The sequence below is a fragment of the Pinus tabuliformis genome, chromosome 6 (genome assembly GCF_031772625.1).
Source record: "Pinus tabuliformis cultivar Carrire ecotype Pingquan chromosome 6, CPIR1, whole genome shotgun sequence".
NCBI classification, from domain to species: domain Eukaryota; kingdom Viridiplantae; phylum Streptophyta; class Pinopsida; order Pinales; family Pinaceae; genus Pinus; species Pinus tabuliformis.
The window spans coordinates 1,966,889,338-1,966,904,120 of NC_142292.1; the positions used below are offsets into that span (position 1 = coordinate 1,966,889,338).

The 14,783-nt window shown below is 38.6% G+C and overlaps 1 pseudogene; it reads right to left on the minus strand.

The window, feature by feature from the left end:
- Positions 1–6,922: 6,922 nt before the first annotated feature.
- On the minus strand, positions 6,923–14,549 carry LOC149267056 (protein NUCLEAR FUSION DEFECTIVE 4-like; annotated as a pseudogene).
- Between the last annotated feature and the right edge of the window lie 234 nt (positions 14,550–14,783).

A 14,783-nucleotide genomic window follows, 5' to 3' on the forward strand; every position in this document is an offset into this window, starting at 1 on the left:
TATTGCTTGGGTTGAAAACTGTCCATTCCCTCCAATCTGGGTCTTCACTGATCGGGTTCCAGTATTGATTGACTCTGAATTTGCCCTCATTTTGATTATTTTGCTTCAAGGGTAATAGTTGTGGGGTTTCCAGTTTGGGGGATTGCTGCCAGGCATCCTCCCAGAAGAGTGCTTGAGTTCCATTTCATATCTCCCAGAAACTATGTTCCTAAACTATGCTTCTGTTATTGTTGGCATGGTTCCATATTGGCGAACCGTTGGGAGCGTCCTGCATTCTTATAAGGTCTAGAATAGTACCATTCGGCATATACTTTTCCTTCCAATGATTGGCCCAAGGTAGGCTTGTGTCGGTGACCCATTTCCACCAGATTTTGGCCCCACAGATTCTATTTACCACTGATGGATCAACCAAGTTTAGTCCCCCCCTGTCCTTAGGTTTACACAGTTTCTGCCAAGCAACCAAAGACCATTTTTTCTTTTCACTATTTCCACTCCATAAAAAGGATCGTTGGATGATTCTCATTTGATTTAGGATACCTTTTGGAGCAGGAAGAATTGATAACAGATAATGAGGGATGGCCTGCAAGACAGCTTTGGTTAGTATAAGTCTACCTGCGAAATTTAGAGCCCTGTTTGTCCAATGTTTGCACTTCCTTTCCATACTGGCCAAAACTTTCTCCCAATGAACCTTTTTCCAAGGTTTAAGAGTGAGAGGGGCACCAAGATATCTCGAAGGTAAGGATCTAATTTTAAACCCCAGAAGCCGAGACAGATGAGATTGGATAGCCTGATGAGTATTGAAGAAGAAAATTGTAGACTTGGAGAAATTGATCTCCATTCCCGAAGCTCTGCTGAACAAATTGAAAATATCCCTGTAAGCTAAAGCTTCTTTTACTGTTGGAGTACCATGTAACATGGTATCATCCACAAACTGTTGATGAGTTGTGGCTGGAATGGATCTGATGGGTTGCAGACCTCTAATTTGTCCCTCTGCTTTTTTCTTGGCTATTAATCTACTTAGGCCTTCCATTAGAATGACAAACAAGAATGGGGACAGGGGATCACCCTGTCTGATACCTCTTGAGGGGCTGAATGGGGCAGATGGGGCGCCATTCACAAGGATAGAATATCTAGGAGATTTTATGAGGGCTAAAACCCATTTGATCCATTGCCTGCTGAATCCAAAAGCTTCTAAAACTGCTTCCAAGTAAATCCGGCTTACTTTGTCATAAGCTTTAGATAGATCTAGTTGCATAAGCATTCCGGCTTCTTTCCGCAAATGAAGTGAATGAATCATCTCCTGTGCCACCAAAATGTTGTCTAGAATTTGCCTTCCTTCAACGTAGCCAGATTGCTCCTGCGATATGATGCCAGGGAGGATCGACTTCAGCCTATTGGCTATGACCTTAGAAATGATTTTTTAAATGACATTACAAAGGGCTATGGGCCTGAATTTCTCTGGTTTGTTAGCTTCCTCCACTTTGGGTATAAGAGCAATGAAGGTCGAGTTTAGAGACTTTAGGATAGTTTTGGAGCGTCTTGAGTCTTCCACGATTTCCCATATGTCTTGCTTTACAATGTGCCAGCAGGCTTTATAGAAGTTGATGGTAAATCCATCCGGTCCTGGAGCTTTGTCGTTGGGCATACTTCTTACTGCCTCCTCCACTTCTTCCATAGTAATTGCTCTTCTTAGGGCCCAGTTCTGATCCTCTGTGATGGATTTAGGTATCACATTAGTAATTTTTTTGATAGCTTCCTCTCTGTGGATCCCTGGTTCTTGCGCTATGAGGCTGAAGTGATCCGATAGGGAAGCAGATATCTCGTTATGATTTCTAAGGATTTCTCCCTCACTGTTTTTTAATTCTAAGATTTTGTTGGCATTTCTATAATCCATGGCTGATCTATGGAAGAACTTAGTATTTTGCTCCCCTTCCTTCAACCATAGAATTCTTGATTTCTGCCTCCATAAGGATTCTTCCTGCTTGCATCTGTTGTGCCATTGCTGGGTGAGCTCTTTTTCTTGCTCAAAGGTCTCTTCATTTGTGCAGCCTGCCGCACCATCCTTTTGAATTTGTTCCAGCTTATTTTCGATGGTAATTTTCTCCTGAAAGATATTTCCAAATGCTGTTTTATTCCAATCTTTTAACCTTATTTTGATGTTTTTTAGTTTCTTTTGAAGATTGAACATTTTGGATCCTGTTTCATCTAAAGGTTCTGACCACCATTTTTCCACCATTGAGAGAAAGTTTGGGTGTTCTATCCAGAACTTTTCGAACCTAAAGGGTTTATTCCTGGGGGTGCCCTGAAGTTCGACAGTTAGTGAGATCGGCCAATGGTCTGACCCTCCACTTGGGAGGATGTTCGATTCAGATACTGTTCCATCTAACATTATGCTTTCCGAGATTAAGAAACGATCCAGTCTGGATGCTATTAATCTTTCACCCCCCCTTCTGTTGTTCCAGGTAAATTTACCACTTTTAGGGAATACATCTACCATTCGGGCATTTTCTATGAAACTTATGAATGCCTCCGCATCCCTGTTTAGTTTTCTGAGGCCTCCTTTTTTCTCCAGGAGGGAGGTAATCATGTTGAAATCTCCCCCCAATATGTAATTAGCATCAGGGTGCCTTTCTATAAGTTTGGATAAAGAAGCTAGGAAACTTATCTTATCTTCTAACTTCTGAGGGTTGTATACATTGATGCATGGGAAAGATTTAGAGTTACCTGTAGGTTGAACTTCCAGTGCCATGTAGTTTTTTCTTGCCTCAGCTATTAGAATCTGGTGCTTCCTTGTGTCCCAAAATGTAGCTAAGCCTCCTTCTCGCCCTTGGCTCTCGATCTCTAGGACTTCAAAACTCCTTCCCATCTTGTTTCGTATGCGATCTATGATGACTCTATTACATTTGGTCTCTTGTAGAAACAACATATCCGGGTTGTATTTCTACATCTGCCGCTTCAGAATTCTCTGTTTAGCTTGGCTGTTGATCCCCCTTGCGTTCCATGAGACAATCTTCATAATTAAACAGTTAGTTGGAAGGACGGAAAATCACTTAGCTGCTTTATCTTACCTGCGTTAAGCAGCATCTCACCAATCTCCTGCAGATGTTCTCCGCTTGATTTGCGGCCTCTACGGCGTTTATGCCTCGAACCGGATGTTTTTCCCAGGAGTGCTTTATAATGTGGGCTGCTTCCTTTGATTATGCCTAACTTTCTCTTCTATTTTTCTAGTTCTGCATTCTGCCGTGCTATGAAGAGATCTTTGACCTTCTCGATTTCTTCCTCCGGTACTGCTTCAATCCCTGTTGCTCTCCAGCTTTCTACAATTGTTGTTAGGTCCATTCCTTCCATAGCTAGGGTTTCTTCCAGCTCCAGATCCTCACTCCCTGCCTCACTGGTTAACATATCTGTTTCTTCTTCCGTATCTGATGTTCTTTCCTGCATGTGGATTTCATTGTTAAAGTCTCCTTCCGTAGTTCCTTTTCTTGCTGGTTCTTCCTGTTCTTCTTGCCCTGCCTCCACATTAGGTATATTTTGCTTGTCCTCCGAATCAGTCTCAAGATCTAGGATCTCAAAGGGGTTACTGAAGTAGTTTCTTTCTGTGCTACCTTTATTAGATCTTCTTCTGTTGGCTCGCTGCCTGTTCTTTGGTTTGGTGAAATTGTTCTTGTCTTTGTTGTTTTGTGTTTTCTCGTCTTCTACCTCCTTTCTATTCAGTGGACAGTCCCTTATCAGATGCCCATGCTCGTGGCATTTACGACACCTGAAAGGTATTTGCTCATAGTCTAAGGCTTGAAAGTATTCCTCATCCCTGTACTCGAGCCATAAACCTTCATGTAGTGCGCCGGACACATCCAGTTCCACGCAGATTCTAGCGTATGAAGTGTATCTTTTCTGCATGGTAGCCTCCGAGGCTTTAACAAAGGTGCCCAGCTTATCACCTATTTGCTTTAAGGCATTCAATCCCCAATAGTCTATTGGGAGAGAGAATAGTCTGATCCAAACCGGGACTTGAGTGAAAGATTCCTTTTCCGGGACAAAGTTTGGCTTCCAAGGTCTCATATACAAGCCTGCTGCTGCTATAAAATAAGGGCCACCTTCGAATACTCTGTCTTTATCTTCTAGATTTGTAAAGACTACTGTGAAAAATCCTTTAGCCCCCAGGTGCAACTGCACATCCCCTTTCGGCTTCCACTGCTGTCTTATCCATTGGCACAGAGTCCTTTCAGACGACCATACACCCATGAATTTACAAATGATGGCATGTTCCGCCATGTGCTCCCTGTAAGCCTGGATTTCAGGGTCAATGATTATTACCCTTAGGTTGTCTTTTTTCTTGGGCTTACAGGCATTACTAGTCATGGAGGTCTTGTTGGGGTTCACGCTGGTCTCCCCCTCCTTCTCCGGTTGATCCTCGTTGTTGTTTTTTGGCTCTTTGTCTTCTTCTGGTCGTTCCTCCTCGTTTCCTGAGGGTTGAAACTTTGCGGCAGTTTTGTCTTTTGTGTTTACTCGGTTCTGCTTCTCTTTATTCCTGACTTCTGAGGGAATGTCTGTCTTGTCAGGCATCATTGGTGTCTTTTCCTTGTTTTTTCTGTTGTTCTGCATCTTACTGTTCATTCCTTCTATTCTGACTCCCTCTTTCATTTTCTGTTGCTGCTTCTGCATGACAATCTGCTTAAAAGTTGGGGTCCCACTGGACCCCTCTGCTCCCATCCAGTCCGACAGCACTTGCCCCTTTCGAAACAGTGCTGCCAATCTGACTTTGTGATGTTCCAGCACTGTCTCAAACGCTGGACCGCATAAACCCTAGCTCTCGGCTCTCCTCTGAAAAAATTGTTTTCTTCATCTATTATTTGACATTTATTACCATTACAATAAATTTTAATAATTTAAAAAACTTTATAATATATTAAAAATTTGATTAAATATGACATTGAAAATTATAATATTTATTTAAAAAATAAAATGTGAGATCACATTACTATGTTATGTCTTTAAGAAAATTATAAAAAAAGGAAAAAGATTAAAATAAACTCGAATAATTTGGAAAATGTTACATTATATATATATATATATATATGATATAAATTACAAATTTTATTCAAAAAAATATAAATAAAAAACACATTTATTAAAGTGTTTCCAGGAAATCCACACCATAAATACTACTTTATCCACATATTTGGTACATTTCACTATGAGATTTTGTGGCAAAATAGCCAATTTTCATTATATCTTTATTGTTTTTCACTTTAATTTAACTATATTTAAGCTAAGACATTGTTACAATTTGAAACTTCATTCATGCTTTTCAAAATTCAATAATTAAACTAAGCAGCAGGAACTGAATCTTCATTCATACCTTTCAAAATCTAATAATTAAACTAAACCGCAAAAACACTCCAATACAACCTTATTTTTATTTTTTTCCACATTTACTCAATATTCCTTTTGAATTACTCTACCAAATAACTTACTAAAAATTATTTTTATTTTTTTCCACATTTACTCAATATTCCTTTTAAATTACTCTACCAAATAACTTACTAAAAATTGACTGACTATAAGCTTTTGAGATTGGCAAATCTTCGCTGAATCTCCATGGGATCTGACTTTTTGAAATATTATATAATGGCTTAGAAGTTTCACATGTCAAATCACTTTAACAACAATATAAACTATAAATTCTAAAAGGAACTACAGAATGTTGAAGTACGGATGTATTCTCCATTTTCTGACGATTTATTATCTTTTAATTAAGCTTTGTTCAATGACTCTGCAAATGATAATCATGGTTGAGAATGAACATCTGCAATAAATAACAGATTAATCACATGGTTCTGAATGGCATTTGAATATATTTTCTTGCAATGAATAACAGATTAATCGCATAGTGTAGAATGGCATTTGAATTTCATCGTGAATGTTTCAATATAATAGGATTTTTTTAGGTTTTTAAAAGCAGTAACGGTTCGGACCGGTAGGTGAAGAGGTTTTGGGAGCTATTAGTAAACTTTCCAAACAGGTAATTACTTTATTATCTTTAATGTGGGAAATTGGGAAATTATAGATTTTAGAAAGGTTTAGTGATTTTTTCCATATTTTTTGATACTAGGAAAAGATTTGCTATTACATCAAAACTTGTATATATTAATAAATTTATTAAACTTAAGATGAAAATTATGGATTCTATAGAGGTGTGGATATTCCTGTCACAATAAAAATTGGTAGATAATATGTTGTAACACAGTTAGTTTTGTCCTCGTAGATGCAGAATTTCTGCAGCCCTTTCAAAATATTTTGGAAATTTGATAGAACATTAGTAAATATTAAAAATGAATAATACAACGAAAATGTAACATTAATAAAAAAAATATAATATTAATGCAAATTTTAAAATAATCTGGGAATTTTAACTAAACAATTATCTTCGCAATATTTGGAAATTTGATAAAACAATAGTGAATAATAAGAATAAATAATACAACGGGAATGTAATATTAATGCAAATTTTAAAATATTCTGGAAATTTTAACTAAACAATTACCTTCACTTAGATTTACAAAATATTTCTAAATAAAAATACACCATCAACATAAAAAGTACTAACAACAAGTAATACATATAAAACTCTATTCCATTAAATCATATTAACATGCATATAAAACTCTATTCCATTAAATCATATTAAAAGTTAAGATCTAAAAGTTACATGGCAGCGTTCGCTTCTTCATCACACTTGTTAATAGAACATAAAGAGTAACACAAGTGATTCTTAGCCTTGCCTCAAGGAAGGTTACTATGAACAGGTTACCATTTTCCCGTTATCTTGGATCGATGTACACAGGTGATTCTTAGCCTTGCCTCAACGAAGCAAAAAATAACAGTACCATTTACAACACATTAACCAACTCTGAATTTGTAGTCACACATCAAGCAATTTATCATTACTAATTCTCGTTGCTCCTCCCCGTTTGATCAATACATCATGAGGCTTTGGATCGGACAATGACGAGTCATGGGCCTCTGTATTGAATTTCCCATAAATGTCTTGCTTGTAGAATTGCCTGGTTCTGTACACCAGAACAGCTGCAATGGCCGAACCAGCAACGCTAACTACTGCCATTATGATAAATGTTATCTCAAAGCAAGACTTCCCAACACATATCATCTCATTTGATGCGGCTGCAACGTCACTAGATGGCACTTCAAGTTTTGATCGCTGATCGTAGAAGTATCCTGCTACCTTCACAGAGAATAAGTAAGCCCCTAGAGGGCTGGCACTTGCTCCAATATTATACAAAATTGCAAAATGGCGAAGCCCAAACAGTTCAGAGATTATAGAGAACATGAGAGGCCACTGTGCACCGAAGCACATGCCGATCAGAATGGAGGCCATGTAAAGGGATCCAGGGATTCCCGAAGCAACGAGGAGATGACCTCTGGATGCAACTAACAACACTAGGCTTAGCAAAAAGGGTGTTGGAATTGAGTACTTGTGCAGAAGTATTTCGGAGATGAAGCCTGCCCCAACTCGGCCTAAAAAGTTCCAGATGCTCAGAAGTGAAACAAAAGTGCTTATACTCAGAGAAGAGTATCGCAAGGCTTTTCCAATTTGTCCCATGTTGTCAATGGCAGTAATTGTAGATCCCAATCCACATGTCGTTGCCAAGCAAAGTATCCACAAGTCTAAGCTCATTAATGCTTGAGGAATTGTATGGTCTTCACCTCTTTGAGGCCTTTTGCCTTTATTAATTTTCTTCTCATCATCAGTGCCTAGTACTAATTCGTTGCTACTCTCAGCAGATGTGCCTTCTGTTACAATTGCTGATATATCTACGGAGGCAGAGTTGATATCCTTGCAGCAGCTTTCCAGTTCAATCTCAGACTCTTTTCGACTTGAAAAAACATCATTATGGTCCAGTTGAAGAACATTTTCTGACTTTTGAAGCTCTGAGCGTATGACTATTAGCAATGGCAAGAAGATTATCAGAATTGTTACTGCAGCAAACAACCGAATCACAGTCTGTGGAAGAACCAGCAAGTTTTCCAGCAAAATAAAAGCCATAAGCAATCCAGTCAGGCACCAGGGCCATGACATGAAAAGTATAAAAATTCTTCGTCTCGTTCTTCTCTTTTGGAGCTTCCATAGGCCTAACGATAGGCATCAATAGCAGCACTACAGAAGTGGGAAGAGTAGCAGCCAGGATTACGAGAAAGCTGGGATGTTCATCCTTACTGACAACCCTGTAGATCTGAGTGATAATAGCACCACTTAGACCCACAAATCCCTTGAGCAGCCCAATAACGAGCCCTCTGCGTCTTAGGCAATTTTTGACACAAGTCACAATTATTCCCGTATTCACAAATGTCATGGAGCTCCCTCCTATGCACTGATACATGCACATCTGCCACACTGCAGGCTTTGCAACTCTGCCGGTGACAGATGTTGGCAATTTCTGATCATTCCAAACAAAACTGAAAAACAGAACAATAATTTGTTTTAACACAGCGAAAATAAAAATCGTTTGCGGAATACGGTGTTTCAGCAACGCAGTTTCATCAATTGTCGTTTGCAGTGTTTCAGCAACGCTAAAACTGGGGTTTCAGCAACACTCTGTTTTGACGCCGAGAAACTATTTTCTGCTTACGGTGTAACAGCAACACACAAAAAAAACTTGTATTCATTAACAATAAACCAACTGTTACAGAAATGTCTTCCTCACATAGAGGGATTTTCACAAGAGATTATGCTGAAAAGCGTCTTCCTCTTGACAGAGGGATTACATCAGGAACGCTTCAGTTCCACAAACCAATTTTTCACTATCTCAGAAAATTACAGTTTCAGCACTGCTGTGCGTTACAAAAAAAAAACTCTCTATCATTCTTCTAACATGAAAAGAACTGTTGTTCATTACATTTATATGTTAAAACATATTTGAATTTAAACAATAAAATAATAAAAATATCTTCTAAAGCTTATATGCGTATTGAATGCAGCAAGCGGTGATGCCTTTTGAAGAAATGAAGTCGGCTGTTGCAGGGGAATTTAATTATGAAAATTTAATGCACATTAATGTGCAAAATATCAAGCACGACTTTGAGGCATCCAACAGTCTGGAATATCTACAGCAAATCAGATTTCTGTCCAACTGTTTATGTTGCAGTTGGAATTAAATTCCAACACTCCCCCTTAATTTCAACTGCTGGGTTTTTCTGCATACCCAGGCATTTCCTGAAATGATCAAAACTTTTCTTTCCCAATGGTTTTGTCAAGATGTCAGCGAACTGATCCTCTGTTCTACAGTGCTGCAAAACAATCTCACCATTTTTAACCAATTCACGTATGAAGTGAAATTTGGTGTCTATGTGCTTTGTCCTTTTATGAAAAACAAAGTTTCTAGACAATGCTATTGCCGAGCTATTGTCACAATAAATGGTTGTGCCATTTTCTTGTTCATGACACAAATCTCTGAGAACTCTTCTCAGCCACACTGCTTGGCATGCTGCTGCTGTTGCTGCCACATACTCTGCTTCTGCTGTTGACAAAGACACAACTGGTTGCTTCTTGGAAGCCCATGAGATGGCTCCCAATCCCATATGAAACATATATCCCGATGTGCTTTTCCTATCATCAACACTTCCAGCCCAATCACTATCAGTGTAACCTGTCAACATGAAATTTTCAGAAGAGGAGTATAAAATACCAAACCCCTTCGTTCCATTCACATACCTTAGAATCCTCTTGGTTGCCTGCCAATGAGTCTCTTTCAGTCTTTCCATAAAAATGGAGATTAAACTCACATCGTGCATAATGTTTGGCCTAGTTGTAGTCAAGTACATAAGGCTGCCAACTATGCTCTTGTACAGTTTTGGATCAAAATCCTTGCTACTGTATTCTTTGGTCAATTTCAACCCCATTACAGTTGGAGTCACAGCTGCCTTGCTGTTCTGCATGTTAAATCTTTTCAACACTGCTTCTAACTTGAGAACACCATTTTCACTTTAGTCTACTTAAATTCCAAGAAAATATCTTAAGAAGCCCAAGTCAGTAATTTCAAATTCACTTTTCATGACTGCTTTAAAATCAGCAATGAGAGAAGCATCATTGCTAGTAAAAATCAAATCATCTACATATAAAACAACAATAAGAATCTTACCGTCATTCTCCTTTATGTAGAGTGTGCGTTCACCATCACACTTATCAAACCCATTCTCAATCAGATAAGCATCTATTCTGTTGTACCATGCTCTTGGAGCTTGCTTCAACTCATAAAGAGCCTTCTTCAGTTTGTAGACTTTATGCTCTTGGCCTTCAACTTCATAGCCTGGAGGTTGTTCAACATAAACCTATTCTTTTAACACTCCATTCAGGAATGCAAATTTAACATCCATCTGATAAATCTTCCATTTGTGTTGCGCTGCAATAGACAACACTGTTATGACTGTTTCCATCCTTGCTACTGGTGCAAAGGTTTCATCATAGTCTTTGCCTTGTTGCTGCTTGTAGCCTTTCAAAACAAGTGTTGCTTTGTGCCTGTCAATCTTGCCTTCAGCATTGCTTTTGGTCTTATAGACCCACTTAACTCCAATGGCATCTTTGCCTTCAGGGAGGTCCACTAACTCCCATGTTTTACTCTTCTCAATTGCACCAATTTCTTCATTCATTGCTTTAATCCATTTATCTTCATTTACAGCATCTTCAAAATGAACTGGGTCATCAACATGACAATACAAAGTGAATAATGAATTCATACCAGTATTGTTACTTACCTCTCCTTGTTCATAAATCTCATTCAGATTTCTGAATCTTGGTCTTCTTGGTGTGCTTGGAGTTCCATCCGAACTTGAGGGTATTTCAGATCCATGTGGTGTGCTTGGAGAAGCACTTCCTTGACTTCTCAAGGCTGTTCGAATTCCAGCTTGTGGTGTGGTTTGTTGTACTTGCTGTGGTGGAGGAGGAGCCACCAAGGAAGGATTATTTGCTGTTGTCCCTTCCTCTTCTTCTTTGTGAGATACAATTGTCTTCACATTCACTGTCTTCTCTAAGCTTCCATCCCAAGCTTCATCTTCAATGAACTGCACATCTCTGCTTACTATTAATTTCTTGGTGGATGGATTATAGAATTTGTATGCTTTTGACTCATCACAATAGCCAATAAAGACACACTTCTCCCCCTTACTGTCAAGCTTCTTCCTTAGCTGATCCGGTACATGTGCATATGCTACACAACCGAATACTCTCATGTGAGTAACAGTTTGCTTTTGACCACTTCATGCTTCTTCTGGTATTTTGTTCATGACAGCTTTAGTTGGGCATCTATTCAAGATGTAAACTGCGCAAATGACAGCTTCTGCCCAATACTAATGCGGCAAGTGTTTTGCCTTCAACACACTTCTGACCACGTCAAGAATGGTCCTATTCTTCCTTTCGGCAACACCGTTTTGCTGAGGTGTATACCTCGCGGTGAACTGCTTTTGTATGCCATTCTCTCTGCAAAAATGCAGAAAGTCTTTGGAGATGTACTCTCCTCCTCTATCTGTTTTGAGAACTTTGATATAATGCCCACACTACTTCTCAACAAGAGTTTTGAAGTTGCGGAATTTCTCAAACACTTCACTTTTCTGTTTCAGCATATACACCCATGTCTTTCTGGTGTAATCATCAATGAAAGTTAAAACATATTTATTTCCAGCAAATGATGGTATTTGCATCGGTCCACACACATCAGAGTGAACAATTTCCAAGGGTGCTTTTGCCCTTATACTCTTTCTTGCTGGAAAGCTTTCTTTGTGTTGCTTGTCTAAGATGTAGCCTTCACAAACGTTGTCTGGTTTCTCGATCAATGGCAATCCCTTTACCATTCTCTTTCTGTGCAACAGATTCAAGCCTCCAAAATTGAGATGTCCAAATCTCAAGTGCCACAACCAATTCTCATCTTTCACTTGTTCCTGAAAGACTTCTTGTGTTACAGCGGCAATAGTTCTTCCTTCCTTCAAATCTGCCCTGAGTTTGAGAGGAAACATTCTATTGCTGGTCATCTGCACCTGTGCAATGATCTTCTTACTTGGAGGTATGTCTCTGATTGTACACATATCATCTTTGAAGAACACATTGTAACCTTTATCAATGAGCTGTCCAATGCTCAAAATATTACATTTCACACCAGGTACATAGTATACCTCTGGCACAATCATCTGTTCTCCATTTCTTACTTGGATACTGACTCTGCCCTTACCCTTAACAAATATCTTACTATCAGTTCCTGTTGTTACCTCAGATTTCACATTTTCATCCAGATTGGCAAACATTTCAATATTTCCAGTCATGTGATTACTACAACCTGAGTCTAAGAACCAAAAATCTTCTTGTTTGTCTTGTGCAATGTTACATGCTAACAGCGCAATCTTTGGATTCTTATCTTCTTCATTTGCAAAATTAGCATTCTGCCTACTATTCATGTCATTTTGTTTTTTCCTGCATTCATTGGCGTAGTGCCCATATTTCTTACAATAATGACATTGGACTTGGGATTTGTCATACCTTTGTCCATGAGCTTGCTGTTTGCTTGAACCTTCATTTTGGTTCTGATTGCAGCTCCTTCCACTTGTGCTTGCAGGATTATTTCTGCTTTTGTTTTGGCTTTTTCCATGACCTCTATTATTTGCTCTGCCTCGACCTTTTCATTGGCCAAAAGACATCTGAGTCTTGAATGCTTGCTCAAAAGAGGAATCTGTTCCTCTACTCAGTCTGTGTTCATGAGACATAATAGAAGCACTCAGTTCATCTACTGTGAACTGTGAGAGATCCTTTGTTTCTTCTATTGCTACCACAATAGATTCAAACCTTGAAGGTAAAATTTTCAAGATCTTCTCTACAATCCTTCTTTCTTCAAGAATCTCACCATGAGATCTTATCTGGGTTATCAACCCAATAACCTGAGTGAAGAATGAATTTATTGTATCAGATTCCTTCATGCTGAGTGTTTCAAAGTCTCTCCTCAACATCTGCAACTTTGCAGTCTTCACCTTCTCCATGCCTTGATAGGCAGTTTTGAGAATATCCCATGCCTCCTTAGATTTTGTTGCTGCTGCAATCCGTGGAAAAACACTTTCATGTATCGATTGGAAGAGAAAAAAGAGGGCTTTGGCATCCTTCTTCCTGTCGCTCTTCAACTAGCCTCTTTCTGCTACTGTCAAAGCAACCAACGCTGTTGCATCTGCAGGTTCAGCATAGCCAGTTTCAACCAGCTCCCATATGCCTTAAGAAACAAACAATGCTTTCATTGTTATGGACCAATAACTGTGATTTTTCCCATTAAACTGTGGTAGTTGGGAATTTGTCAAACCAGTTCCAGCATCTGCCATCTTAACCTGTATAAGTAAAGAAGAGATACTGACTGTATAATTAAAAACAAGCAAAAAACTTTCTCTGCTGGAGAAAATCTGCTCAATAAGCTTCTTACAGCTCCTACAGTGAAAAACAAACTCTGTTTTTGACTCACTGAGTGCCTAGACCAGCTCTGATACCATGTTGGGAATTTCTGATCATTCCAAACAAAACTGAAAAACAGAACAATACTCTGTTTTAACACAGCGGAAATAAAAATCGTTTGCGGAATACGGTGTTTCAGCAACGCAGTTTCGTCAGTTGTTGTTTGTAGTGTTTCAGCAACACTCTGTTTTGACACCGAGAAACTATTTTCTGCTTACGATGTAATAGCAACACACAAAAAAAACTTGTATTCATTAACAATAAACCAACTGTTACAGAAATGTCTTCCTCACATAGAGGGATTTTCACAAGAGATTATGCTGAAGAGCATCTTTCTCTTGACAGAGGGATTACACCAGGAACGCTTCAGTTCCACAAACCAATTTTTTTCACTATCTCAGAAAATTATAGTTTCAACACCGCTGTGCATTACAAAAAAAAAACTCTCTATCATTCTTCTAACATGAAAAGAACTGTTGTTCATTACATTTATATGTTAAAACATATTTGACTTTAAACAATAAAATAATAAAAGTATCTTCTAAAGCTTATCTGCGTATTGAATGCAGCAAGCGATGATGCTTTTTGAAGAAATGAAGTCGGTTGTTGCAGAGGAATTTAATTATGAAAATTTAATACTCATTAATGTGCAAAATATCAAGCATGACTTTGAGGCATCCAATAGTCTGGAATATCTACAACAATTCAGATTTCTGTCCAGCTGTTTATGTTGCAGTGGGAATTAAATTCCAACAACAGAGAGCCAAATCATGAGATATCCAGTGAGGTTCAGCGCCGAACCCATGGAGAGAAACACCCATGGTGCACAAAACTCATTGATGATACCGGCAATGATGCCAACATTTGCACCCAAGTCCTTAAAAAAGGTCAATGTGTCGATCACCTCCTGATCATATCCCAAATTTATCTTGATAGTTTGGGAATACAAGCCAAAAATATAATTCGATCCAGCAAACGAAAGAATAAGGAAGCATGCTACGGCCATCATCCATCTGCTTTTCAGGCCTCAAATAACATGACCCCTGAAAGCTCCCATATCGATATAAAAATAGAATTGTCAATAGGAATATTCAATAACTTCTTCAACACGTGAAACTTTTCACTGGATTTTCAAAGAAGATTGTAACATCGAGAAGTCTGAGCATATGGGAAGTGGGTGGATGGAGAAGATAATTTGAAGTGAGCAATTTATAGGCTGAAAACCTAGCGACAAGGTAACACACAGCTGTCCAAATTCTGGGGGAGAAGTCGGGAGGGGTGGGACATGAAA